General features: G+C 44.9%; 1 long non-coding RNA gene across 5 annotated transcripts; it reads right to left on the reverse strand.

The window, feature by feature from the left end:
• On the reverse strand, positions 1-27,255 carry LOC131511596 (uncharacterized). 5 transcript variants are annotated; one of them, XR_009261613.1, is made up of 5 exons: positions 25,932-27,255; positions 22,083-22,534; positions 21,117-21,231; positions 16,977-17,226; positions 1-215 (listed from the first exon to the last, which is right to left on the reverse strand). It is a non-coding gene; the product is annotated as an uncharacterized LOC131511596 (long non-coding RNA). The 5 variants fall into 5 exon arrangements; XR_009261614.1 differs by lacking the exon at positions 1-215 and adding an exon at positions 10,341-15,006; XR_009261615.1 differs by lacking the exon at positions 1-215 and adding an exon at positions 21,695-21,745 and having other exon boundaries at positions 16,270-17,226.
• Positions 27,256-27,288: the final 33 nt, after the last annotated feature.

A 27,288-nucleotide genomic window follows, 5' to 3' on the forward strand; every position in this document is an offset into this window, starting at 1 on the left:
TATATTTAAAAAAAATTTTTTTTAACGTTTATTTATTTTAGAGACAAAGAGCACAAGCAGGGGAGGGCCAGAGAGAGAGGGAGACACAGAATCCGAAGCAGGCTCCAGGCTTGAGCTGTCAGCACAGAATCCGATGCGGGCTCGAACCCACAAACCATGAGATCACGACCTGAGCTGAAGTCGGACACTTAACCGATTGAGCCAACCAGGCGCCCCTGGAAAATACATTATTTTTAAAAATCTCTGATCATTCTAATCCGAGAGATAACTCTAGTGATCTTTTAGAGTGCCCCGACATTATCAGTGACCATAGCTTTTCTCTCAATGGTCTCCCTGTTGCCGTGTCCCAGTTCCTGAGCCTCCTGGATACTGGAGGCTCCCCGGCCTTGCCCCTGTGCCTTCAGGGACTCCTAGAAAGGCCCCATGTACTCAAGGCAGCCGTGAGATGGGACCTTCCTCTCCAGGGTCCCCCAGGGGGCAGACCCACAGGGTGGTCCTGGAAGAGCCCCTAGGATCTGCCCCGTGCTACCTATGGCTGGGGAATAGCCTTTGGATCGGCTCCTGGTCATGAGGTTGCAGGGGTCTCGGGGTAACACCAGTCACGTCATGGGAAAAGTCTGCATTCTCTCAGGCAGGCTGGTGGCCTGAATGTGCTCACTTCACTCCCACCTGATCCTCACACCTCTCGCACATTCTCTCCACCAATGCCCAGTTCTCCACCGGTGGGTTCCCAGACGCCAAGAAGGCTTCCTCTTCTCATTTTGGGTTTAGTCCTCTAGGAACCTTTGATAGAGAAATCCTCATTTTTCTTTAAAAAAATTTTTTGTAGGGGCTCCTGGGTGGCTCAGTCAGTTAAGGGTCCAACTTTGGCTTAGGTCATGATCTCGAGATTCATGAGTTGGAGCCCTGTGTCAGGCTCAGAGCCTGGAGTCTGCTTTGGATTCTGTGTCTCCCTCTCTCTCTCTCTCTCTCTCTGCCCCATCCAGACTCATGCTCTGTCTCTCAAAAATAAATATTTATAACATTTATTTATAAATATGTTTATTTTTGAGAGAGAGACAGAGAGAGAGCAAGGAAGAGACAGAGAGAGAGAGGGAGACAGAGGATCTGAAGTGGGCTCTGTGCTGAACAGCAAAGAGCCCGACACGGGGCTTGAACTCACACACCGTGAGATCATGATCTGAGTCAAAGACAGACACTTAACTGACTGAGCCACCCAGGCATCCCACCCCTCATTTTTCAATAGGGAAAATTCACGGCTGAAATGTTATGAAAGGCAAAAGCAGAAAATTCTGGAGGGCAGCAGCAAAGTTAAAATACAAAACTATAAGACTACATGACTATGAACCTGAATTCTGCCACAAGCAATGACAGGGGAAAAACAACAGGGAGAGGGGTTTCTGCCAGATTAGACAATAAGATATATATAATACTATGTGACTGTGCTGGATCCTGGTTCAAACAGGTCATGTGTAACAAGACATTATTGGGTCATAAACTGATAGAAGTTAATATCCAGCAGGAAAAAACCTCTTTGACCTCAGCCGCAATTTCTTACTCGGCACATCTCCAAAGGCAAGGGAATTAAAAGCAAAAGTGAACTATTGGGACCTCATCAAGATAAAAAGTTTCTGCACTGCAAAGGAAACAATCAAAACTAAAGGGCAACCGATGGAACGGGAAAAGATATTTGCAAATGACATATCAGATAAAGGGCTAGTATCCAAAATCTATAAAGAACTCACCAAACTCCACACCTGAAAAACAAATAATCCAGGGGAGAAATGGGCAGAAGACATGAGTAGACACTTTTTTAAAGAAGACATCCAGATGGCCAGCAGACACATGAAAAGATGCTCAACGTCACTCCTCATCAGGGAAATACAAATCAAAACCACACTCAGATACCACCTCACGCCAGTCAGAGTGGCTAAAATGAACAAATCAGGAGACTACAGATGCTAGAGAGGGTCAGAGAAACGGGAACCCTCTTGCACTGTTGGTGGGAACGCAAACTGGTGCAGCCGCTCTGGAAAACAGTGTGGAGGTTTCTCAAAAAATTAAAAATAGATCTACCCTATGACCCAGCAATAGCACTGCTAGGAATTTACCCAAGGGATACAGGAGTGCTGAGGCATAGGGGCACTTGTACCCCAATGTTTAGAGCAGCACTTTCAACAATAGCCAAATTATGGAAAGAGCCTAAATGTCCATCAACTGACAAATGGATAAAGAAGATGTGGTTTATATATACAATGGAATACTACTTGACAATGAGAAGGAATGAAATCTGCCAATTTCAGCAACGTGGATGGAACTGGAGGGTATTATGCTAAGTGAAATATGAAATAAGTCAGGCAGAGAAGGACAGATACCATATGTTTTCACTCATATGTGGATCCTGAGAAACTTAACAGAAGACCACGGGGGAGACCACAGTTACCCACCATAACACGAGGGTATTATGCTAAGTGAAATATGAAATAAGTCAGGCAGAGAAGGACAGATACCATATGTTTTCACTCATATGTGGATCCTGAGAAACTTAACAGAAGACCAAGGGGAGGAAAAAAAATTACAGAGAGGGAGGAAGGTAAACCATAAGAGACTCTTAAATACTGAGAACAAACTAAGCGTTGATGGGAGGTGGGGGGGGAGGGGAAAGTGGATGATGGGCATTGAGGAGGGCACCTGTTGGGATGAGCACTGGGTGTTGTATGGAAACGAATTTGACAATAAATTATATTTAATATAAAAAAATAATAATATCCAGAACTTCTACAACTCAACAAAAAAGAAATATAACACAATTTTAAAAATGGGCAAGGGACTTGAACAGACATTTTTCCAAAGGAAATATACAAATGATCGATAAAATACATGAAGAAATGTTCAACATCACTAATCATTAGGGAAATACAACTCAAAACCACAACAAGATACCATATCACACCCATTATGATGCCACTATCAATAAAACAATTCCAGAAAATAACAAGTGTTAGCAAAGATGTGGCAGACTCGGAACCCTGTGCACTGTTGGTGGGAATGTAACATGGTGCAGTTGCTGTGGAAAATGGTATGGCAATTTCTCAAAAACTTAAACACCAATATGCCCTGTGATCCAGCAACTCCACTTCTGAGTATATACCCAAAATAACTGAAAGCAGGGTCTTGAAGAGACCCCATAGTCATAGCAGTGTTATTCCCAATAGCCAAAACAGGTAAGCAACTCAAATATCCCTTGACAGATGAATGGATAAGCAGGATGTAGAATACATATAAAATGGAGATACTACTCATCCTTCAAAAAGAATGAAATTCTAACATGCTGCAATTATGCTAAGTGAAATAAGCCAGTTGCAAAAAGACAAATAGTGTATAATCCATTTACACAAGGTATCTAAATGGCCAAATTTATAGAGATAGAAAACAGAATGGTGGTTTCCAGGGTCTGAGGGGAGGAGAGAACGGAGAGTTGCTTAATGAGTGAGTACAAGTGGAGAGTTGCTTAATGAGTGAGTACAAGGTTTCAGTTTTGCACAAGGAAAAATGTTTCTGGAGCTCGACTGTATGACAACGCGAATGTACTTAACAGTATTGAACTGTATAAAAATGGTTAAGTGGATGGCTCAGTCGTTTAAGCTTATGACTCTTGATTTCAGCTCAGGTCATGATGTCACGGTTCCTGAGATCTAGCCCCGCGTCGGGCTCTGTGCTGACAGTGAGGATCCCGCTTGGGATTCTCTCCCTTGCTCTCTGCCCCTCCCCTGCTCGCTCTCTCTCTCTCAAAATAAATAAACATTTAAAAAATAAATAAAAATGGTTAAGGTGGTACATCTTATGTCATGTGTGTTTTACCACTAAAAACAAAGACATTGTCTTGGGACAATTGGGGAAATCTGGGTATTAGATGATGCCAAAAAATGATCACTATTTTTTTAAGATGTGATAATAGCATTACGGTTACATAAGAAAATGTCCAAATTTGTTAGAGTCCAAATTGGAAGTATATTGGCATGAAATAAATGATGTTTGGGATTTGTTTGTAAATAGTTAAGTAGGGGCGCCTGGGTGGCTCAGTTGGTCAAGTGTCCAACTTTGGCCCAGGTCGTGATCTCGCGGTTCATGAATTCAAGTCCCGCATCGAGCTCTCTATTGTCAGCACAGAGCCGGCTTTGGATCCTCTGTTCCTCTCTCTGCACTTCCAAACACTCATGAGCGCGCTCTCCTCTCTCTCTCTCTCTCTCTCTCTCTCAGATAATTATTTAAATTATTATTTAATAATAAGTAAATTGAAAAAAGTAGCAAAGTATATATAAAATAAATGTGACCACACAATAGTTATTAAATTAGTTCATTTTTTCTCCTTATTCTTGTGTGTTTAAAATTTTTGATAATTAGAAACTGTGTTGAGCTTAAAAGTACAAGCAGTATTACTACTCCACTTGGATAGATCTCTCTGCATCTCCCTAAGGTAGGTATTTTAAAACCATTAATTAGGAATGACTGAAACAAAAAAATAATCTTTTCTCATCTGGTTGGGGAAGTAGAAAGGAAGTTTGATCATTTATTTTTAGACATCTGAAAACCTCATCTCTGACAATTGATTTTTTTTTTAATTACTCATTTTGAGGCTTAAAAAAAGTATACCCTTGGTATACTTTCACTCAAAATACTTTCACTCAAAATACTTTATTTTAAGAGGGACTTTCTTTTTTTTCATTTTTATTTTTTAATGTTTATTATTTTTAGAGAGAGAGACAGACAGAGAGCAAGCAGGGGAGGGGCAGAGAAAGAGGGAGACACAGAATCTGAAACAGGCTCCACGCTCTGAGCTGTCAGCACAGAGCCCGATGCGGGGCTCAAACCCACGAACCGTGAGATCATGAGTTGAGCCGAAGTCGGATGCTCAACGGACGGAGCCACCCAGGTGCCCCTAAAAAGGACTTTCATGAACAGCATGGCATTTGAGTCAGAAGGGCCAGTGCCACTGACCCTGAACAAGGAGAGAAGAGTCAGGGCTCCTTAGTAGCCATGCCGAAAGCCTGCTTCATGGCAAGGGGGGCCCCTGGCTCTTCAGCCAAGCCAGGAAGACATGAACACACTTCTTTCCTTCAACAATGAAGGAACAGCCTCTTTGGAGCCTCTGGTTGACAGAAAATTCTGAGTTATGGGGCTGGGAAGTGGCAAGGGGTGGAAAACTGGAGAATGCCTGTTCAAACCAGGCTGGGATAATTTCAAATTCTAGAAGGTGAACTCAGACTCACAGAGCAAAACACATTGGGCCATTGTGCTGGTAGGTGGGTGGGTGAACTCACCATCAATTCAGGGACACTTTGTCCCCACTGGCTGCTGTATGCCAGATCATGCAGAATAAATGGTCTAAAAGGCCCTGGGGACTTCTGGTTCTGGGAAAATATGGAGTAAACACACATCTCCCTATTCCCTCTGTTAAGTACAGTTTAAAAAAAAACAACAAACCCTTGGACTTAACATATAAAACAAACATAAGGAGACTTTGAAAGGTGTAAAGAAGGCAGACAGGCTAAGGTACCCTGGGACCCACAGAATGACATGGTGGTGATTCCCAGGGTTTTCTCTTTGCATTATGTATTTCAGAGTGAGTATTGGAGAAGCCAGCAACCCAGAAACTAATTGGTACTGACAAAAAAAAAAAAAAAAAAGGAAGAAAGAAAAAGAAAGAAAGAAAGAAAGGAAGAAAGAAAGGAAGAAAGAAAGGGAAAGAAAAAAGGGCTTGCTCTTTCTAGCCAAAGGACTAGCAAGGGGCAGCGTAGCAGGAAAGAAAACTTTTAGAAAATAATCACTCTACTCCAGCCACAAAAACTGTACAAAAAGCTACACTACCACCTATACCCTCTCCGCCAAGCCAAATGGGGACCCTAGACTTCCACGCAGGGCAGTGTCAGAAGAGGCCAGCGAGAGTCAGATTTTCACCACGGCCGGCAGCAATGTGCCCCTCCTCCATGTGTGTGGAGGCCACAAGGGGAGCAGTATGGAGGCATCCTTCCCCCTCTAGCCAGGGTGGTATTAGCAGAGGCTCCGTGGGCAGTCTGAATTCCCATCCTGGCCCAGCAGTAACTGGGTACCCCTCACCAATTCCCACTTCTCAGGATGTCAACAGAGGCTGAGTAGGAAACCTGAACTTCAACCTCCATCTGACAGCATGGAGAAGACCTTTTTTTTTTTTTTTTTTTTTTTTTTTTAATAGTAGTCTCCATGTTCAGTGTGGGGCTTGAGCTCAAACCTTGAGATCAAGAGTCACATGCTCTACTAACTGAGCCAGCCAGGTGCCCCAGAGAAGGCCTTCTACAACAGGAGGTTTAAATAAGGTCCAGAGTCTCATAATACTCAAAATGTCTGGGACTGAAAATCATTCCTCATACAAGAACCAGGAAAATCTCAACTTGAGCAAGAAAAGACAGTCCAACTGATACTAACACCAACATGATACAGATGTTGAAATTACCTGACAAGGATTTTATTTTTTTTAATAATAAGGTTTACTCATTTATTATGAGAGAGAGAGAGAGAGAGAGAGAGAGAGAGAGAATGAATACACACAAGCAGGGGAGGGGCAGAGAGAGGGAGACACAGAAGCCAAAGCAGTCTCCAGGCTCTGACCTGTCAGCACAGAGCCCGATGACGGACTCAAGCTCACGAACCATGAGATCCTAACCTGAGCTAAAGTCGGATGCTTAACCAACTGAGCCACCCAGGGGCCCTTATGTGACAAGGATTTTAAAGCAGCCAGTATAAAAATGTTTCAGTGATCAATTACAAACACACTTCAAATAAACAAACAAACAAAAAGTTTTGGCAAAGAAATAAAAGAAATGAAGAAGAACCCAACTGGAATTTTAGAACTGAAAAAAAGTAACTGAAGTAAAAAGCTCACTGGATTAGTTCTATAGTAAAATGGAGAGGATGAAGGAAAGAATCAATGAACTTGAAGACAGAATAATAGAAATCACCCAATATGAATGACAGAGAATAGATTGAAAAAAATTAATAGAACCTCAGGAATTTGTGGGACTTTAAGAAAACATCTAATATTTGTGTCACTGGGATCCCAAAAGTAGAGGAGAAAGAAGGTAGAGCTTTAATGTTTATTTATTTTTGAGAGACAGAGAAACAGAGTGCGAGCGGGGGAGGGGCAGAGAGAGAGGGAGACAGAATTGGAAGCAGGCTCCAGGGTCTGAGCTGTCAGCACAGAGCCTGATGCAGGGCTCACACCCACAAATCGTGAGATCATGACCTGAGCCAAAGTTGGACGCTTAACCGACTGAGCCACCCAGGTGGCCCAAGAAGATGGAACTTTAAAAGTATTCAAATAAATATGGCTGGATATTTTCCAAATATGGCAAAAACCTGAACCTATAGATTCAAGAAGCTGATCAAATCCCAAACAAGATAACCCAAAGATATCCTTGCCGAGATACATCATACTCAAACTGCTGAAAACTAAAGACAAAGACAAAATCTTGAAAGTGGCCAGAGAGAAATGACACCTTCCCTATAAGGAGAAAAACAACCTGAATGACACCAGCTTTCTCACTGGAAGCCTCAGAGGTCAGAAGAAAGTGGCACCACATTTTCAAGTGCTGAAAGAAAAGAATTGTCAATGCAAAATCCTATATCCAGTGAAAATCAGGGAGGAAGAAGAAATGAAGACATTCTCAGACAAAGAAAAATGATGAGAATTTGTCAACAGCAGACCTAACCTCAAAAAATAGCTACGGGAAGTTTTTGAAAGAGAAAATAAATGATTAGGAAAAGAATCTTGGGACATCAGGAAGAAAGAACTAAAATGCAAAAACAAGTCAATAAAAATGTTTTCCTTCTCCTCTTGAGTGGCATCTGATAGTTTAGTGGTTGTGTGCCAGATAAATTAGGGGAGTTGATAAGTATGGTGACAATTTCTCCTTCAAGCAACTGCACAATGGAAAGGAGAAATGGAGTGACTGCTGGCCAGGAGGAGGGATTCTGTGACCCCTACAATTTCCTCTTTCCTCAGAAGAACAAAGCCCACCTGGCCCAGTCTAGGGTTCCCTCTCCCACACACTCATGCATTGTCTGATATGGTTCTCAGTTAATGCAGAGGAAATGTTTAAGACGATTACAAACAGGGGCAGGTAAAGGGACCTGAAGGGAAGAAAGTTTTGACACCTCACTGAAACTGGTAATGTGAACACAAGGAGAACTGAGATAAATTATGTACATACAACATTATACCGAGTACCTACTAAATATCTATACAAAGAAACACTCTCTATACATCAAAAATAAGTCAAAACGAACGTCTACTTACAATGACCAATGGAGAATAGATTAGATTAGTCCAGTGTTAGGGCTGCTGGTGGAAGGGGAATGGGTAGTCTATAAAGAGGGAGCCAAGGGAGATCTTAAAGGTAAAAGTTTTGTATCCTGATTGCAGTGGTGTTTACACAGATCTATACATGTGATAAAGTGGCAAAGAACTATACACACAAGTTGTACCAATGTCAAGTTCTTGGTTTGATATTGTATCTCAATTCCCTAAGATATATCCATTGGGGGAAATTGTAGAGAAGGCCCAAAAAACACCCTGTACTACTCTTACAACTTCCTGTGAATCTGTAATTATCTCAAGATAAAACAGTTTTTTAAAAATTTAACATAAAAAATTGGGGCACCTGGGTGGCTCAAGTCAGTTAAGCATCTGACTCTTGATTTTGGCTCAGGTCATGATTTCACAGTTCGTGAGATGGAGCCCCAAGTTGGGCTCCATGCTGACAGCACAGAGCCTGCTTGGGAGTCTCCCTCTCCCCTTCTTTCTGCTGCTCCCTGTGCACGTGTGTGCACGTGTGCTCTCTCTCTCTCAAAATAAATTAAGCAATGAAAAAAATTAACATAAAAATGAAGTAAAAAAACGTTTATGCAATGATTAAAGTTAATTTTCCAACTTGCTTATTCCCCCAGTCTCACTGAAATGTAATTCACATATAACACTATGTAAGTTTAAGGTATACAGCATAATGACTTTCCTTACATACAATGCAAATGATTACCACAGTAAGTTAACATTCATCATCCCATATAGATTTTAAAAAAGACCTTTTTACTTATGAAGAGAGCTCTTAAAATCCACTCTTTTTAACAAGTTTCAATATACTATAAAGCAGTGTTAACCATAGTCATTAGTCATTGAGTTATACATTATATCCCCCGTGCTTATTTATTTTATAACTGGAAGTCTCTACCTTTTGACCACCTTCATCCAATTCAACCCTCCCCCTCCCCACCTCCCACCTGTGGTTGCCACAAATCTGATCTCTATGAGCTTGGTTCTTTGTTTTGATTCCATATGTAAGTGAGATCATGCAGTATTTGTCTTTCTCTGCCTTACTTATTTTCATTTAGCATAATACCCTCTAGGATCATCCATGTCGTCTCAAATGGCAGGATTTATTGCTAAATGTTTCATTGTGTATATAGATACAACTTCTTTATCCATTCACACAACAGTGGGCACCTGGGTTGTTTCTATGCCTTGGTCATTATAAATAATGCTATGAACATGAAGGTGCGGATATCTCTTTGACACAGTGTTTTCATTTCCTTTGGATATATACGCAGAAGTGGAATTGCTTTCCAACTGGCCTATTGGAAATTTGCACTCTGCACTCTCACCAACAATGCACAAGGGGTCCCTTTTCTCCACATCCTCGCAGCCTTTATCTACTATCTTGTTTTTATTTATTTATTTTTATTATTTTTTTTTTAATTTTTTTTTTTAACGTTTATTTATTTTTCAGACAGAGAGAGACACAGCATGAACGGGGGAGGGGCAGAGAGAGAGGGAAACACAGAATCGGAAGCAGGCTCCAGGCTCTGAGCCATCAGCCCAGAGGCCGACGCGGGGCTCGAACCCACGGACCGTGAGATCGTGACCTGAGCCGAAGTCGGACGCTTAACCGACTGAGCCACCCAGGCGCCCCTACTATCTTGTTTTTAAAAAAGAATACTCCCCATTATAAAAATGATCACTGAAAATGTATGTTTATGCATATATTTCATATAAAAGTCTATGTATTTTCTTTTTTTTTTTTTTAATTTTTTTTTTTCAATGTTTTTTATTTATTTTTGGGACAGAGAGACACAGAGCATGAACGGGGGAGGGGCAGAGAGAGAGGGAGACACAGAATTGGAAACAGGCTCCAGGCTCCGAGCTGTCAGCACAGAGCCCGATGCGGGGCTCGAACTCACAGACGCGAGATCGTGACCTGGCTGAAGTCGGCCGCTTAACCGACTGCGCCACCCAGGCGCCCCAAGTCTATGTATTTTCAACTAGCGTTTTGTTTTGTATTGGGAAAATGAGCCAAATTATATTTTTGAGGATCTATTTATTATACAGGCCCTGGTCAAAAGGGGAATTCAAATATAAACTAAACAGGGCTCTGTCCTCAAGGAACTTACAGCCCAAAGAATCAAGGCACAAATGCAGGAAAACCCTAATAACTTAAGAGTTAGACGACACAGCCCTCCATAGCAGATACGCTGGCCAAAGACAGCATGTCCTACAAGTTCTGAAGGCAGGCTTCTGTGGGCCAGGTCTTGAAAAGGCCTCTCTGGAGGCAGATAACCTTGACGTGGGCTTTGAAAGGTGGAGCTGGTGGAGACAGAGATTCAAGCAGTAAGGGAATAACTTAGACAGATGGGGAAAGTGAGAGACACATTTGGGGGCCCGTGGACTGGTAGGACAAGACATTCTGGGTTCAGTAGGGAGTTCCTAGAAAGCAGACTGCAGCTGGGTGCATATGTCTGGGCAGGAAAGGGCTAAAAGGGAGTGCAGAGATCAGTTGAGTGGATGTGTGCAGGACAGATCGGGGAAGTTGATAAGCACAGTTGTAATTCCTGTAATTCAGACAACCGCGTAAACAAAAATGGGAAATGAAGTGACTGCTGGTTGGGGGGAGCAACTCTGGGATCCCCAGCATTTCCTCTTTCCTCGGGTCAAACCGTACCAGGCTCGTTCCAGTGTCCTCTATCCTAAGCACTCATGCATGAATTCAACCTGCAACCACATAACCCTGAGGTCCTGAGGGTGGACCAAGTCCAAGGACCCATGAGGTAAGTCTCATGTGGTCTCTGCTATATTTGGTTCTTCTGATTGAGTATTCATAAGTGAAAATGAATGTGTTTCAAGATCAACACCTTCATCCACTTCATTACCTCCTTCTAGGATAGCACTATCCAACAGAAACACATGTATTTTTTAATGCTCTAGTAACCATGTTAAAAAAGTAAAAAGAAACAGATGAAATTAATTTGCCCCACCCCAGACCTACTTCATCAGATTCTGCACTTTTAACAGGATCTCCAGATGATCCACAGATAGAAAAAAAATGGAAAAGTTCTGCCTCAACCATTAAAAGATGATACAGGGTATGTAGCATTTTGGCTATTCAATATCAACTTTTCCCTAGTCATCCAGGTTCCATGCCATGATTTCACCCAGTCCTAGCTCCAGAGATCTAAGCCAAGCAGCACTTCTCTTTGATCCTAAGCACTGCGGTTGGTTCAGGCATTTCATGTGACCCAATGAGAGTCAATGAGACCCAATGAATCCTTTGACAGATTCCACTACGTTTGAATGAAAAAGGCTGTGCATTCTGGAGCCATTTTGGAGCATGATGGGAGAGCCTGCCTGTATATGAAACCTGTGGATGGAGGAAAAACCAGACACTGATGACTTCATTTGAGCCCTTGCTTCAAGCCTTACAGCTTGACTTTGCAGGAACCAGTAAATTCCCTGTTTAACTTGTTTGGGTTGTGTGCTAGATAGGTCTCCTCCTCCCCTTCTCCTCCCCTTGTTCTCCACCAGGATCTGTGCCTCAGAGTATTGACCTTCAAAGATGACATCAGTAGGCTCCCTTTGTCCACTGGTTTTCTGTTGGCCAATGGGAGGCACCAGCAGGAGATCAGAGAGTAGGAAGAGATGGAAGTTGGGGTATTTATTCGCTTGCCTCCCTTCTTGAGAGCTTGCTGAGGGCTAACTTCCTATCAAAGGCTATAGCTACTTTCAGGTAGCTTTCTCCTTCACTTACCTTCTCTGGTCCCAGTAGTCCCCTGTCTCCTTGCTCCTTCATGGCCTAGGGCTGTTTTGCTCCCCAAGGTTGCCAATCCTGGACTACTGCACATTCTTTTTGGATTCCCTATTCCCTGACCATGACTCCGCAAAAACCTCCTTTATCAAACTCTCAAGTTATCCATTTTGAGTGTGCCACTTACTTCCTTTTGGGACCTGACTAGTACAATCATTGGTATTAGAAGTGGTTTTGAAATAAGATTCCATGGGGGGAAAAATGATTCCGTGGATAAAGAACATTTGGTATAGGGGCACCTGGGTGGCTCAGTCGGTTGAGCGCCAGACTTTGGCTCAGGTCATAATCTCACACTGTGTGAGTTCGAGCCCCGCGTCGGGCTCTGTGCCGAGCTCAGAGCCGGGAGCCTGCTTGGGATTCTGTGTCTCCCTCTCTCTCTGCCCCTCCCCTGCTCACGATCTGTCTCTCTCTGTCTCTCAATAATAAATAAATGTTTAAATAAATAAAAAATAAATAAACATTAAAAAAAGAAGAACATGTGGTATATAACAATGAACTATTACACAGACTTAAAAAAAAGAATGAGATCTTACTATTTGTGACAACATGGATGGACCTAGAGGGTACTACGCTAAGTAAGATAAGTCAGACAGACAAAGACAAATATGGTAAGATTTCACTTACATGTGGAATTTAAAAAGCAAAACATACAAACAAGCAAATAATAAACAAACCAAAAAACAGAAACAAGCTCATAAATGCAGAGAACAAACTGGTGGTTGCCAGAGGGGAGGTGGGTGGGGAGGATGGATGAAATAGATGAAAGGTATTAAAAGTATTAAGAGGCACAAAATTCCAGTTATAAAACAAATAAGTCATGGAGACGAAAAGTACAGCATGGGGAGTACAGTCAATAATACCGTAATAATACTGTATGGTGACAGATGGTAACCCTACTTACTGTGGTGAGCAGTGTGTAATGTATAGAATTGTTGAAAAAAAAAAATAGGATTCCAGAACTGAGATGCTCATGTATATGAGGAAGGCATGGATAACCTCCTTGTTGTGGCGAAATGGGACCCTGGCAGTCCATAACAGGCAGTGTCCTCACAAATAAGCACATTATCATGGCAGTGGCCTGGGATAAAGTGCAGGTGGAAAAGGATAAGGCCATGAGGAGGGCTGCCTGGGTGGCTCAGTCGGTTGAGCGTCTGACTCTTGATTTCAGCTCAGGTCATGATCCCAGAGTCATGGGATTGAGCCCCATGTCGAGCTCCAAGCTGAGCATGGAGCCTGCTTAAGATTCATTCTCTCTCTCTCTCTCTCTCTCTCTCTCTCTCTCTCTCTCTCTCTCTCTCTCCCCCTTTCCCCAGCTTGCGTGCTCTCGCTTTCTCTCTCTCTCTCTCTCAAAACAAAAAAGGTCAGTTAGTGGAGGAAAGGAAAGTGCAGGCTTCTTACAGAAGCAGCCAGAAGCGTTGCAGCACAGCCGGCTCTGGAGTGGCTCCAAAAGCCTGTAGAGGAGGGACATTCTCCGGTGAGCAGAACTCTACTGCAGATCTAGTTAATGCACAGATCTAACCTGACTTGGGGGTTAGCCTGGCCCACTGGTCAGGAATTTGGAAAGAACAAGATTAGAAGGCTGGGGACAAGGAGGTCGAAAGAAAGATGGACTTCTTGCGATCCACAAAGTATATTCATGTTCCATATAAATGCTCACCCAAGGGCATCTGTTGTAGATGAGACTCTCAGTAATCAGGACAAGATGACACAATCTGCGAACATCAGATGGCCTCTTCCTCAGATACTCTCTAGTGCTTGGTTAATAGATCCATTTGCAAAGTGGCCCACGGTGACGAAAGGAGACATTGATGGACTCAACAACACAGACTTGCTCTCACCAAGCTGATCTGGCCATTGCCAACACTGTCTTTGGGGGCGGCGGGTGCGTATTTTAACTAAAAATTCAAAAATGTGGATATAACTCTATGTGCATTATCTATTCCTTCAGAAAGGAGTTTTGATAGTTTGTGTCTTTCAAGAAATGCATCCATTTCATTTGTTAAATATATTGGCCTTAAGTTGTTCATAATATTCCTAAATTACCCTTTCAATATCTGTAAAAACTGTGATGTCATCTCTCTCATTCCTGATATTGGTAATTTGTGTTTTCTCTACTTTTTCCTGATTAGTCTACTAGTTTAACAACTGTATAGATTTTTTTCTCAAAGAATCAGTTTTTGGTTTCATGGCTTTTTCTCTCTCGTTTTTTGTTTAGTATTTCACTGAATTTCATTCTGGTTGTCATTTCTTTTCTTCTGTTCACCTTGAGTTCAAGTTTACTCTTTTCTTTATGTTTTCTTTTTTTTTTTAGAGAGGGGCACCTGGGTGGTTCAGTCAATTGAATGGAGTGGGGTGACCCTCCTCACTGTTACATCAAATGAACTTTGTATAAAGGAATTTTTGTGCTTCTCATCTCCGCAAACTTGGGCTCAGTGGGTTTGGAGGTCCTAGTGCCAAAGAGAAGGATGCTTCCACCGAGGAACACATTCACGTTTCCATTAAACTAGAAGAAACTGCCTCCTGACTGATACACATTGTGACAGAAATTGTCCTCCGAATCTAGCTTCCCTTCCTTTCCTTAGGAATAGAACTCCAGAATTTTCACTGGAGTTACTATGGCCACTGTGCCGAAGATCACAGATTAGATTATAATTCAGAAGACATTTATTCCTTTCTTTCTCTCCTCTCTTCATGAGAGTCTACTTTCTGCCCCACTGACGCTGAGCTCGGGTATGTGACTTATGTCGGCCGTTGGGATGTCAGCAGACAGGATCCAAGCAAAGGCGCTAAATGTGCTTGTGAAGTTGTCGGGCTCGACGTTCGTCTTGCCATTCCGATTCTGGAGAGGTAAGTACAGAAGTAAAAGGGTTCAGACCTGTGCCAGGTCACCAATCTTGCTCTACGGCAACCTTTGCCACGGAGCTTCTAACCTATGTACGTGACTTACCAAGGCCTAGGGATGCTGCCATTATCATGAAAGTCATTAGCATAAGGAGCACATGCCCTGGGTAGCTTGCTGGTGGCAAGAGGACCAGAGAAACATGGAACAGATCAGAACGCAAGCCGCAGCCTGGAGCCATGTCCGGCTGAATCCAACACAGACCAGCCAAACACCAGCTCCACTGTAGACATGTGAACAAGGAATAACTGCTCACACTGATATTTTGTGGTTGTTTGTTACAAAGCATTTTTGTGGCCACGGCTGAGACCCTAGGTGTGGCCATGTGACTATGTTTTGGGCATCAGGATGGAAGAGTAAGCTAGTGATGCAACTTTTAGTTCATGACCTTAATAGAAAGGTGTGTGCCCTCTACTTTGCCTGGACTTCATGCTGCAGGAATGCGGGTGTGGCGGCGGGAGCTAAGAGCTGCTTGTTAAGGATGGGAGACACAAGACGGGGCCGGGGCCTGGGACCTTAACACTATGGCGCTGACCTATCGTTGTGGGACTGCTTAAGGCTTTTATGTCAGAAAGAAACAAATTTTTATTTTGGTTATTGTCATAGCAAAAACAGTAGGCTATTATTATAGCCTAATGTAATTATAGCCTGATGTAGTTTGAGTTTTCTGTCACTAGCAACCAAGAGCTCCTGAGAAAATGGATTTGTTGCAAGCCCCCTGCAGTGTTCATCCAACCACAGTCCCATGATGTCTGCTGATGGGCCCCTCCTTGCTCTATTGTGGGTCCTGCCCACTCTGCTGTTGAACACTTGGCCCACGGTCTGCCTTGGATCACTACTGCTCCTGTCACAAAGGCCCCCTTCTCCTGCTTCACTGCTAGCTGTGACGGTGTATCTGGCTTGACTGAAGGGCTGACTATAACTGGACACTATAAATGCCTGCCCTATAGTTTAAAGCACAAGAAAAGTTAAAGCAGGGATGCATGTTTATTCATCCTGTGAGTTGGGGGTGCAAAGACAATGGAACTTCTTTGTTTTCTATAATCTTTCCCATAAGCCCCTGCTCTGCCAGGTGGGAAGGGGAGATTTAGATTTGCCAGTAGGTAATAGATGAGATTAGTTTGGTTCAAACAGTGTCTTTGGAGGTAACCTGGTCTCTTTTTTTTAATGTTTCTTTTTGAGAGAGAGAGAGAGAGAGAGAGAGAGAGAGAGAGCGCGCGCGCGCGCGAGTGGGGGAGGGGCAGAGAGGGAGAGAGAGGGAGACACAGAAACCGAAGCAGGTTCCAGGTGGTCAAAAGAGAACCGGATGCAGGGCTCGAACCCACGAACTGTGAGATCATGACCTGAGCCGTGAGATCATGACCTAAGCTAAAGTCAGTCACTTAATCGACTGAGCCACCCAGGCGCCCTTAACCTGGTCTCTCTTAAGTAAATGCTGTTTCTCTCTCCCCTTCCCCCCCACTTTTTCAGGTGGCATCTGGGAGTATGGGAAAGGAAAAGCACAAACATGACTTTGTGGCAGAAGGAAGGGGTTGCCTTGGATCCCTGTGAGCAGGTCCTTGCACTGTCCTCTGGTTCTGCCATGAACACTGGGTCTGATTCCTGAGTTCCTAGAATTACCTGCTGAGATGCAGTGGGCCTAGTCTGGTCTTGGGAGTGTGATGCCAGCACACAGAGCTAAAGTCCACGGTCCCAACCATTCGCCTTCTGCCACAAAGTCCTACCTGTGCAGCCTTTTCATTCCCACTCTCTGTGCAAGCCTCTACGACACTTCCTCATGCCTTCATAGGGCACACGGAAGCTTTTGATCTCCTGCAGAACAAGTATAGGCTGTGAGGGACTGGGTAAGGTATCCTGGTATTCTCTGGCCTAGATTCTGCCCTTCAGAATTGCTACTTTATTGTTCTTACAGTATTTCGGACACGATGCAGAGCCAAATGCAAGGTTTCTTCTAGCAGCCTGCAGCCTCCCTCATGCCATACTGGGGAAGTGGTCCACAAGCCTCTGATGCTTTTGGGTTCTTTGTATTCTCTGTATCTGTCTTCTGTAGCTTCCCCCGGTCAAGATCTAGACGGATTGGGGAGATAGACGGGGAAATGAGAACCCTGGAGCCTGCCTGCCCTGCTTCCTTTCCCTCGTCTGCTTCTTCTGTCCACATGCCTGCAGGTGGGAAAACACAAATGTTACTTTTATTTCCTCTTCCTTCTTTCCAGGGCAGTGGCCCTCATGGCCTGGATATGACAGGTAGGTGAGTTTTCATCTCCGCAGGATGGAAGGAACACCAGGCTCTGGGTGAGTCAGGCATGGCTTTTGATAGGAGGGCTGCAGGACAACTGTGAACTAGGGCCCTCCAAAGAATTCTATTGATGGTCCATCCCTCAAATTTTACCATAAAAAAGTTAAGACACTCTGCTGGGGTGCTTTGTACAAACATCCTAGTTGCTGGTTCTACTCTACTGACCTCAGGTCTACCCACTTCTCTTTTTCAAATAGTCCTTCCTATCCTTTCTACCTCCAGGGGTTATGGCACGAAGATCTGCTCTCTTAGCCCAGGCAGTCTGTGGGCACACTCATCTGGCAGGACGTCTCCTACAGCCTGATTTACTTAATCTGGAAGAATACCACATTTGTGTGTGACCGAGCACATGCACTTGCTTCACCAGGACCGTCCAAGGGGCTCCTGGCACTCCAGATTTGCTTCCTTCCAAGGTCTCCCCGCTGGTTGAAATTGTAGTAACACAACATGAACACCAGATGCACATTAACAGGTGAAACTGCCCAACTCCTTCCTGGGAAATGTTTGTTTCTAGCTGCAACGGAGCCTATAGAGCTCTACCTTCTCAACACCGATGGGTGTTCTTTCGCCGTGTGGAGTTCCTCTTTGTTTCCCTACTTTCAGGCTGTTCCCCAAGGCTTATCAGGTGCACGGGAAGACTCACGACGGCACCAACTAGTCTATGACAGCTACCACAATGCTACTTTTACTAGTTGGGTGGATTACATTCTTGGGCAGGGCACACTGAAGGACAGGTGTATGTAATTATATGTAAGGGGTCAAGGTGGGTTTTATTATCTTCATGTCCGACTAGATACTCTACGGGAGGATGGCATGGGGAACTGGGTGGGGAGCTAACTGGATTAGCACTTACCTAAGAGAGATCAGGTCACCCCCCAACGACTGAACCAGAAGAATCTGTTAACAGTAGGATAACACCTTCTCTGTCTGCTAGATGGGATGCTCAGAGCTTAGATTCCGCTCCAAGGTCATTCGGAGCCCTCCCTCTGTCGTGGTCTGCTGCCATTCACCAGGGAAGCAACACCAGTTCTGGGATCCAGGTCCTTTTGGACACTGAAAGACAACTTCCTCTTTAGGCAGACTGCTCACAGCTGTGCATATGGAGAATCGTTCATAAACGTCTGGGCACTGCATCTGATAGGGCACTTTTGTCCCCATGTCTTAGTGTCCTGAATTTTCCAACTCAATGCCCAGGCAGTCAGGCAGGGCCCTCTCTAATTCTGGAAGACCTGAAGCCCGAATTCACTTTTTCAGCTTGGGTGCTGAGGCAAACAAGCCTTCGCAATCCCCGGAGAATCAAAGAGAGAGCTTTCATTTCCTTCATCAGAGTTTGCGATTAGAGATGAAGCGGAAATGCCACGGGCAGCAAGGCGGAGGCAGTGGTGCCGCATGTCATCACGCACACGGTGGTGGAGGCCTGTTTGTCCTGAGGACGCAGACCTGGGTCAGCCACGCAGCAGGCACTGGTCCCTCTCCAAACCCACACAAGGCTTTCTTACTCCAATTCCCACCGACTAATAAAGAACAGCTACCACTTGTTGAGCACTTACAACAGGGCGGGTGCCGGGCTGAGCATTTCCAGGAATTTCTGGAGCCAAGTTCCTCAGACTTTCTGAGTTGGTTTCCTCGTCTGTGAAACTGGCACGAAAACCTCACAGGCCAGGGGCATTCACTTTCGAATGTCCCCTTTCTGCAAAGAGATCTTTCCTATTTTCTTCCTTTCTGGTCTTATATTCTAATAAACTTTGGCCTGCTGCTCAAAAAAAAAACACAAAAAAACAAAAAGAAAACAAAAAACCTCACAAGGCTCCGTGAGGTATTTATATCCCTTAGCACACTGCCTGGCACTTAAATCTAATTGTTGCTGTAAAGATGTTATTGGGCTTTTTTATCTGAATTTATATTAGAAAACTAGGTAGTCAAATTCCAGGCTGCCTGAAATCTCTTCAGTTCCTGAGTTCAGAGAGTGAGGGATACCAAGTTATCAGAAGATAAATAGGAGTATCAGGTTCCTGAGTTTAGTGAGAGATACCTGTATTTTCAAATATTTTTATAAACTACACCCGCCCTCAGAGAATCCGACCCCACCCCCGCCCCCCACCTGGGGTTGAGAATTAAATGGCAAATGTCTTATTGCAAGTTTTCCCAATTAGGAGAGAAATGTGGCTCTTCACAAATTTCTAAATTGTCATCATGCTGGCAGGGCTTACAGTGGGCAAAAAAGCAAAAAAACACCACCAAACCCAAAACTCCACAAAAGTCCTTGACTTCCTTTCTAGTGATAGGGTGGCCTTCACTCCTGATGGGTGACCTGTGACCTAACCTGAAATACAGAATATTCACAGAAAGAGAAGACTGTGGGTCCATAGCAGCACAGGCTAAGTGCCCAGAAATGGTTTGGGGGAGCTGGAAAGCATACATGGCTTCCCTCGGGCCTGGAATAATCTCCAAGCATTCAAAGCAGGGGAGGGCGGGGAGGGGGGACCATCGGCTGAAGCTGGCAGAGCCAGCAGGACTTTGGACAGGTGGAGGACAAAACTGGCCTTCCCGAAAAGAGGACAAAAGAAGACCGGTCTGGGGGCGCCTGGGTGGCTCCGTCGGTTGGGCGGCCGACCTCGGCTCAGGTCACGATCTCGCGTGATCTCGCGTGAGTTCGGGCCCCGCGTCGGGCTCTGGGCTGACCGCTCGGAGCCTGGAGCCTGCTTCCGATTCTGTGTCTCCCTCTCTCTCTGCCCCTCCCCCGTTCATGCTCTGTCTCTCTCTGTCTCAAAAATAAATAAACGTTAAAAAAAAAAAAATTGGGGCGCCTGGGTGGCGCAGTCGGTTAAGCGTCCGACTTCAGCCAGGTCACGATCTCGCGGTCCGTGAGTTCGAGCCCCGCGTCAGGCTCTGGGCTGATGGCTCGGAGCCTGGAGCCTGCTTCCGACTCTGTGTCTCCCTCTCTCTCTGCCCCTCCCCCGTTCATGCTATGTCTCTCTCTGTCCCAAAAATAAATAAAAAACGTTGAAAAAAAAAATTGAAAAAAAAAAAAAAAAGAAGACCGGTCTGAACAAAGCGGTGAAGGAAGGCAGAGTGAAACCAGGTTGAAGGGAGTGTTGGAAGACCCCTCAGTCTGAAAGAAGAGAAGGGCAGATTGTGGGGTACCCTAAACACCAGAACTGCCCGAGACAGGAGAAACCAAACTTTTACTCTTTGGAAGAGCACATGAACATATACGAATTGTGGAGCACTTGTGACCTGAACCTGGAAAGTCTTCCTTTTGTTCACACATCCTGGTTGTGTCCCTCTCCCTAGCCCTCGAGCCAGTCACCGCACTGGATTTTTTTTTGTTTGCTTCCTTGCTCTTCGTAAGTATCAAATACAGGAAAGCTTATTCAATTATGCCTACTTTTGACCTTTTTGCGAGTGCAATCACAGTGTATGTATTGTTACTTTGTTTCTGTCGTTTTTGGAGATTCATCCCAGTTTTTTATATAGCTGGAATAAGTACATTTCCACCGTGCCACATTAGAAACTAATCTCTGGCTCTCTGCTTGGAGGAGAGAGACCAGGGACAGCGTCCATTCTACGGATGTTTTTACGTTCCATTTGTGTGACTTCCTTTATTTCGTTATTACAAAGCACGGTGGCATAAGTATTATTCGGTATGCTACTTCGAATATATGTTCAAGAGTTTATTTACGATATGTACCAAGGAGTAGCACTGCTGGGCTGCAGGGGAAGCACGGCTTCTGCTTTACTAGGGAATACCCACCTGCTTTCCAAAGAGGTTGCGTCCGGTGACATTCCACCTAGCAAGGTCTGAGAGTTTCGGCGGCTCTTTATTTCGGCCAGCACTTGGTATTCTCTGGCTTTTAAATGTTGCCCATCTGGTGAGGGTGAAATGGTATCTCATTTTAGGTTTTACGTGCATTTTCTTGATTACTAACGTGGCTGGGGTTTATATTTATGGGCCCCCAAAATACTGTTGTGGAACCAACCTTAATGAATTACTTTCAAGAATTTATATTGTTAGAGCTAGCAATTATTGGAATGTTCCGTTCTTATAGTTCCAACAACACACATAGAACAAGTGTCTTTAGCACCTCCAAACATCTCCCAGAACTTACTCTATACATTCACATATATGTATGTTATAGATTGAACGTTTGTGTCTCCCCAAGTTCATATATTGAAGTCCTACTCCTAAATGTGCTATTAGGATTACCTTTGAAAGGTAATTAGGTCATAAGGGTGGAGCCCTCATGAATGGGATTAGAACCTGCTCCTGCTCTCTGCCAAACTAGAATATAATGAAGACAGCCACCTACAAGCCAGGAAGCAGGCTCTCACCAGGCATCAGATCCACCAGCACCTGGGTCTTGGACTTCCCAGACTCCAGAACTGTGAGAAAAAGATGTTTGTTGTTCAAACAAGCCGCCTATGGTAATTTGTTAGAGTAGCCCCAACTAAGTCAATGTTGAAATCTAGTTTATCTACAGGGGCGTCTGGGTGGCTCAGTCGGTTAAGCATCCGACTTCAGCTCAGGCCATAATCTCGTGGTTCGTGGGTTTGAGCCCTGTGTGGAGCACTGTGGTGACAGCTCAGAGCCTGGAGCCTGCTTCACATTCCGTGTCCCTCTCTATCCCTCTCCTGCTCCCTGTCTCTCTCTCAAAAATAAACGTTAAAAAAAATTTTTTTTTTTAAATAGCAGTAATTTATCTACAACTTGCTTGTTTACCTTCACTGAAGATCGTTCCATTCCAGTATGTACAGATGTACTTCACTCTTTCATGGTATGGATGACCCATAATTCCACGAGTCTCCTCTTTTTTAATTTATTTGAAGAGGTAATATTTGGATTTATAAAATCCAATGTGTACAAGAGTATAATCCTCCTACATCTCTTCCTCAGCAAGTCAGTAGCTCTGGCCTGGAGGCCACCAAAATGAGCAGTCGCAGCAGAGATTGGCCAGATGCTCATCATTCCCATTTCTTCCTCCTGAGCACATAGGAAGCCATGTCCCAGTTTGCTTGACTCAGGTTGGGGCCAGACAACTGGGTCAGACCAACACGACGTGGGAACAAATAACTGACACCATTTCCAGCGTTCACTACCTTTCGTGGTTTTCTCTCTCTTAGCTAACCAGCCGGCTGGATGCAGAGGGTCCAGGGGAGGAGTCCAAGGAGGCCCTAGAAGACGGTGCCACAACACATTAGAAACTAAAATCTCTGTCTCTCTGCTTGGAGGAGAGAGACCAGGGACATCTGCATTGGACTTTACGTGAGAAATAAGCTTTTGGGTTCAGCCAGCCAACTTTTGGGGTTGTAACTTCAGCTAGCATTAATTACACCAACACACATTTATGTATCCTGAGATGTTCACATAATATATACGAGCAACTGCCAATCCTCTATCAGTGGACATGTAACTTGTTTCCAGTTTTCCCCTACTACAGTGAGGCTACAATAAACATCCTAATGAGGTAGCCTTTTAGACATATTAAACCCTTACAAGAGTAGTGTTGGAAATGGAGCAGGCACCTAGGAACTGGCTCTACCTCAGTCAAGTATTTCCCAACTTTTGCTTAATTCAGCTTGAGCTTATCAAGTTGGCTTGGTGCCAACGGGGGTGACCCTCAAGCTACTCTCTGGCTCAGAATCCCGCTTGATGCTAATTCTTTCTGCACAGACCGATTTTTTTTTTTTCTACAGTAACGTTTGCACCTACTTATTTCTTTTTTTTTTTTTTTCAACGCTTTTTTATTTATTTTGGGGACAGAGAGAGACAGAGCATGAACGGGGGACGGGCAGAGAGAGAGGGAGACACAGAATCGGAAACAGGCTCCAGGCTCTGAGCCATCAGCCCAGAGCCCGACGCGGGGCTCGAACTCACGGACCGCGAGATCGTGACCTGGCTGAAGTCGGACGCTTAACCGACTGCGCCACCCAGGCGCCCCTGCACCTACTTATTTCTTACAGGCTCTGAGCGCCTGTCCCTTTGGACATTTATTTCCTGGGTTTGCCAAGATAGCAGCTTCTCACCAGGCTACACACTCCTAGCTTGTGCATGTCTCCTGTACTCTCATGCTCCGTCTATTTATTCAACACGACACCCGAATATGTGCCTGTGGGGGGGGGGGGGCACTGTTCCAGGTACAAGAGAGGAAGCACACCTAAATAAGGTGTGGGTATTGTCCCCTCTCATAACAAGAGATGACATTATTCTACCTGTGACATGTGATAAGGGACAGATGAAGCGGGGGGGCAGATTCCACGGACATGGAACTGCTTAGAAAATCAGTTTATAACACAGACATAAAATTGTGCTTTTCTTTATATTTAGGTTACTTATGTAGGGCACACATTAATTTCAAGACTTCAGGGGCGCCTGGGTGGCGCAGTCGGTTAAGCGTCCGACTTCAGCCAGGTCATGATCTCGCGGTCCGCGAGTTCGAGCCCCGCGTCAGGCTCTGGGCTGATGGCTCGGAGCCTGGAGCCTGTTTCCGATTCTGTGTCTCCCTCTCTCTCTGACCCTCCCCCGTTCATGCTCTGTCTCTCTCTGTCCCAAAAATAAATTAAAAAAAAACGTTGAAAAAAAAAATTAAAAAAAAAAAAAAAAAGACTTCAAAATTTTTCTTTCATTAAAGGAGCCTACAAAACTTGATTACAGCTGCAATTACCACTTCAAGGCATCACTAAGTCTTGAAATCAGTCTTTTTTTTCCTCCACCCTGCAGGTGCTAAGAGCAGAGCACAATGCTGGTGAGCTGCTTAACGGCAACAAAGAATGAAAGGGAAGTGTGAATATACTTTCCCTCTAGGTTTCTCAGTCCAGGCAGTGATTCTCAACTTTTGCGTTTACACACTGTAGTAGATGCTGTCTATACCTGGCTCATATCCTTCAGGCCTACCCCAGAGTTTGCTTTCGGAGCATTCTAGTACATGAGGAAGATTGCCTGTGAATGTTGCTCAAGTGCATTCTCTGACTTTAGGAACGTGCTTTTCCCAGCACTGAGTTAGGTAGAAGTTCAGGACCATTAACTAATCCTCAAGAGAGAAAGGAGGGGCACCTGGGTGGCTCAATAGGTTGAGTGTCTGACGTCAGCTCAGGTCATGATCTCGTGGTTGGTAGGTTCAAGCCCCACATCAGGCTCAGTGCTGTCGGTGCAGAGCTCACTTGGAATTATCTGTCCCCTTTGGCTCTGCCCCTCCCCTGCTCACATTGTCTCTCTCTCTCTCTCTCAAATAAACATTAAAAATAAATAACTGGTTTCCTCTCAGTTTTCTCATAGAGGGTGTTCTCCAAACTCCTTAAGGGTGCTGTAGCATGGTATATAGATGGTCCCCAACTTACAATGGATCAATGTATACTTTTTAGACTTCATGATGGTACAAAAGTGATACGAATTCAGTAGAAACTGTACCCAAAATTTTGAATTTGCATCTTTTCCCAGGTTAGTGCTATGCGGGACAATCCTTTCCCATGAGGCTGGGCAGTGGCAGGTGCTACCGCTCTTGATCAACCACGTGATCACCCGGGTCAACCATACTTAAACCATACTGTTCCCATACAGCTATTGTGTTTTTTTTAATGTTTTAAACATTAAAAGAGAGAGAGAGAGAGAGAGAGAGAGCGCGTGCACGAGCTAGGGGAGGGGCAGAGAGGGACACACAGAATCAGAAGCAGGCTCCAGGCTCTGAGCTGTTAGCACAGAGCCCCATGCGGGGCTCGAACTTGTGAACTGTGATATCAGGACTTGAGCTGAAGCCGAATGCTTAACTGAGCCACCCAGTCGTCCCTAGCCATTCTGTTTTTTACTTTTGATACAGTATTCAATCAATTACATGATATGGTCAATAATTCGTTACAAAACAGGCTTTATGTTAGATGATTTGGCCCAACTGTAGGTGAATGTAAATGTGCTGAGCATGTTAAAGGTAGGCCAGGCTAAGCTATGATGTTTGCACTGGCCTTTTCTGCATTGTCCTTTATAACACAATTGTCTATGTATTTGCTTGGCTGTTTACTATTTCTCTTGGACTATACCTCCACGAAAACAGGAAGTCACTTTGTTTACCTCTGTCTACCAGTGTTTATGACAGCACTCTCACATGGCAGATACTCTATAAGCGGCGAAAGAGGTCGAGGTTTGGGCTCCTGGCCTCAAACAGCCACCAATTCTTTGCTCATTAACAGCGTGGAATCTTAACCTCTACGAGGCCACATGGGAAAGCCCAGGAGACAGGCAAAATGACCACATCTACACAGCAGATTCCGGCTCAACTAAACCGTGTGTGGGGGGAAGGTAGAAGAGAACCCATTAATGAATGCAAGAATGTGGGGCCATGAGTATACTGAATTTTCACTATTAGGTTAGCAGCTCCTTTCCATCGGGAAACAGGGAATGAGAAAGGTGGCCAAAATCTCTCCCAGGAGTATATACTATTCTGCATGTAATTTCAAGAGAGTAAAACAGAAAAAAACAAAAACAAAAAACTAGAAACTTCTGAAGCCCGTCCATGGTCCACACAGATCAACAATCCTAGGTTAAGAATCTATGGTTATGCATCATTCTATTGACACAAACCTTGATCTCTCTAATCTTTACCATCAGGTTTAGCTCTTATCTGATGTATTTAATCGTCATCCCTCTTCTCCCTGCAAAAAGAAAGGCAACACACGGCAGTAAAGGCGTCAGTAGTAATGGCAGAAACCAGTTTCTACAGCAAGGCCTGGGTTCCTTCAAACTTGGGAAATGGCCCCTCGGCTGTAACCAGAATAGTCTAGGTTCTCAACTCCCACCTGTTGGAATCACGTTACCTTTACCAGGTCCGGTGCGAATGCTACCTCCTTCGTGAAACGTCCTCCAGTCCCACCAACCAGGTGTAAGCCTAACAGCTCCGTTTCCGCAACCCCTAGTTGACTACTCTTGGGGTCGGCGGCCCTCCTCCCGCAGAGCTCAGCTCCAGGGCCTGGCAGGGCGTGAAGGTCTCCTCCTTAACGACTACTATTGGGTCTGAAATACGTCCAAGAGGGAACGGTTTCGCACCCAGCCCCAAACATGCTGCACCTCTTTTTTTCATTTGGCCGAGCGCGATCAGTTTTCCCCTCAGGAACTTCCCCAGGGGACCTACGTGGTCAGCCAGAGAAAACTCAAATTCGGGGAGGTGACACAAAAGTCAAGGCCCTTGAAACGACGCCAAACCGCATGGGCCGAATCTCACTTGCCTAATGGCCCAAGCCGCGGCAGGGGGAAAAAAGCCCAACTCTTCGAGGCCCCCAAGATGGGTGGTCATTTGAGCTCCGGACCCAAGGTTGAGAATGGGCAGGAACTCCCCGCCCAGCCCAACAAGGTTACAGAGAGGGCGGCGACAGAGGCTGCAGCGAGCACTTCCGCCTTGGAACAAGCGTCGTCAAACGGTAAGCTTCCCAGTTCCATTGCGTCCCGTAGCTCAAGGCCTTTCAGCCCAGCAGGCAGGAGTCCACACCCCAAGGCTACCTCACCCAACTGCACCCTCCACCTTCTCCACACCCTGCGGAGCCGTTCGCACGTCTCGAGGGTGTGACGGTTACGCCGTGACGTCACCCCGGAGAAAAGGGCAAACCGAGCAAGGCAGGCACTGGCGATCTTGAAGGAGTCCCGGCGCCGAGAAGCGCGTTGAGAGTCTGGAGGCGGGACTAACTTTGACCGACGTCCACTTCCACCCATTGCCTTTCTGATTCCTTCTCAAACAAACCAATAAATGCGACGACGGAGACGGCAACGTGCCCCAACCGCCAGGAGTGGCTCCGCCCCCCTCCGCTCGGTCGCCCTTTGGCCGCCATGATGAGTGTGGCTACCGCCTTTGTGCTACTTTAGGCTCTCCTCTGACTGTCCGATACCCTCCCTAAACTCCTCCCTAAACTCCCCCCTAAGCATTTCTTGCCTCCCACTGTCAACTTCC

This window comes from Neofelis nebulosa, chromosome 5, assembly GCF_028018385.1.
Source record: "Neofelis nebulosa isolate mNeoNeb1 chromosome 5, mNeoNeb1.pri, whole genome shotgun sequence".
Classification (NCBI taxonomy): domain Eukaryota; kingdom Metazoa; phylum Chordata; class Mammalia; order Carnivora; family Felidae; genus Neofelis; species Neofelis nebulosa.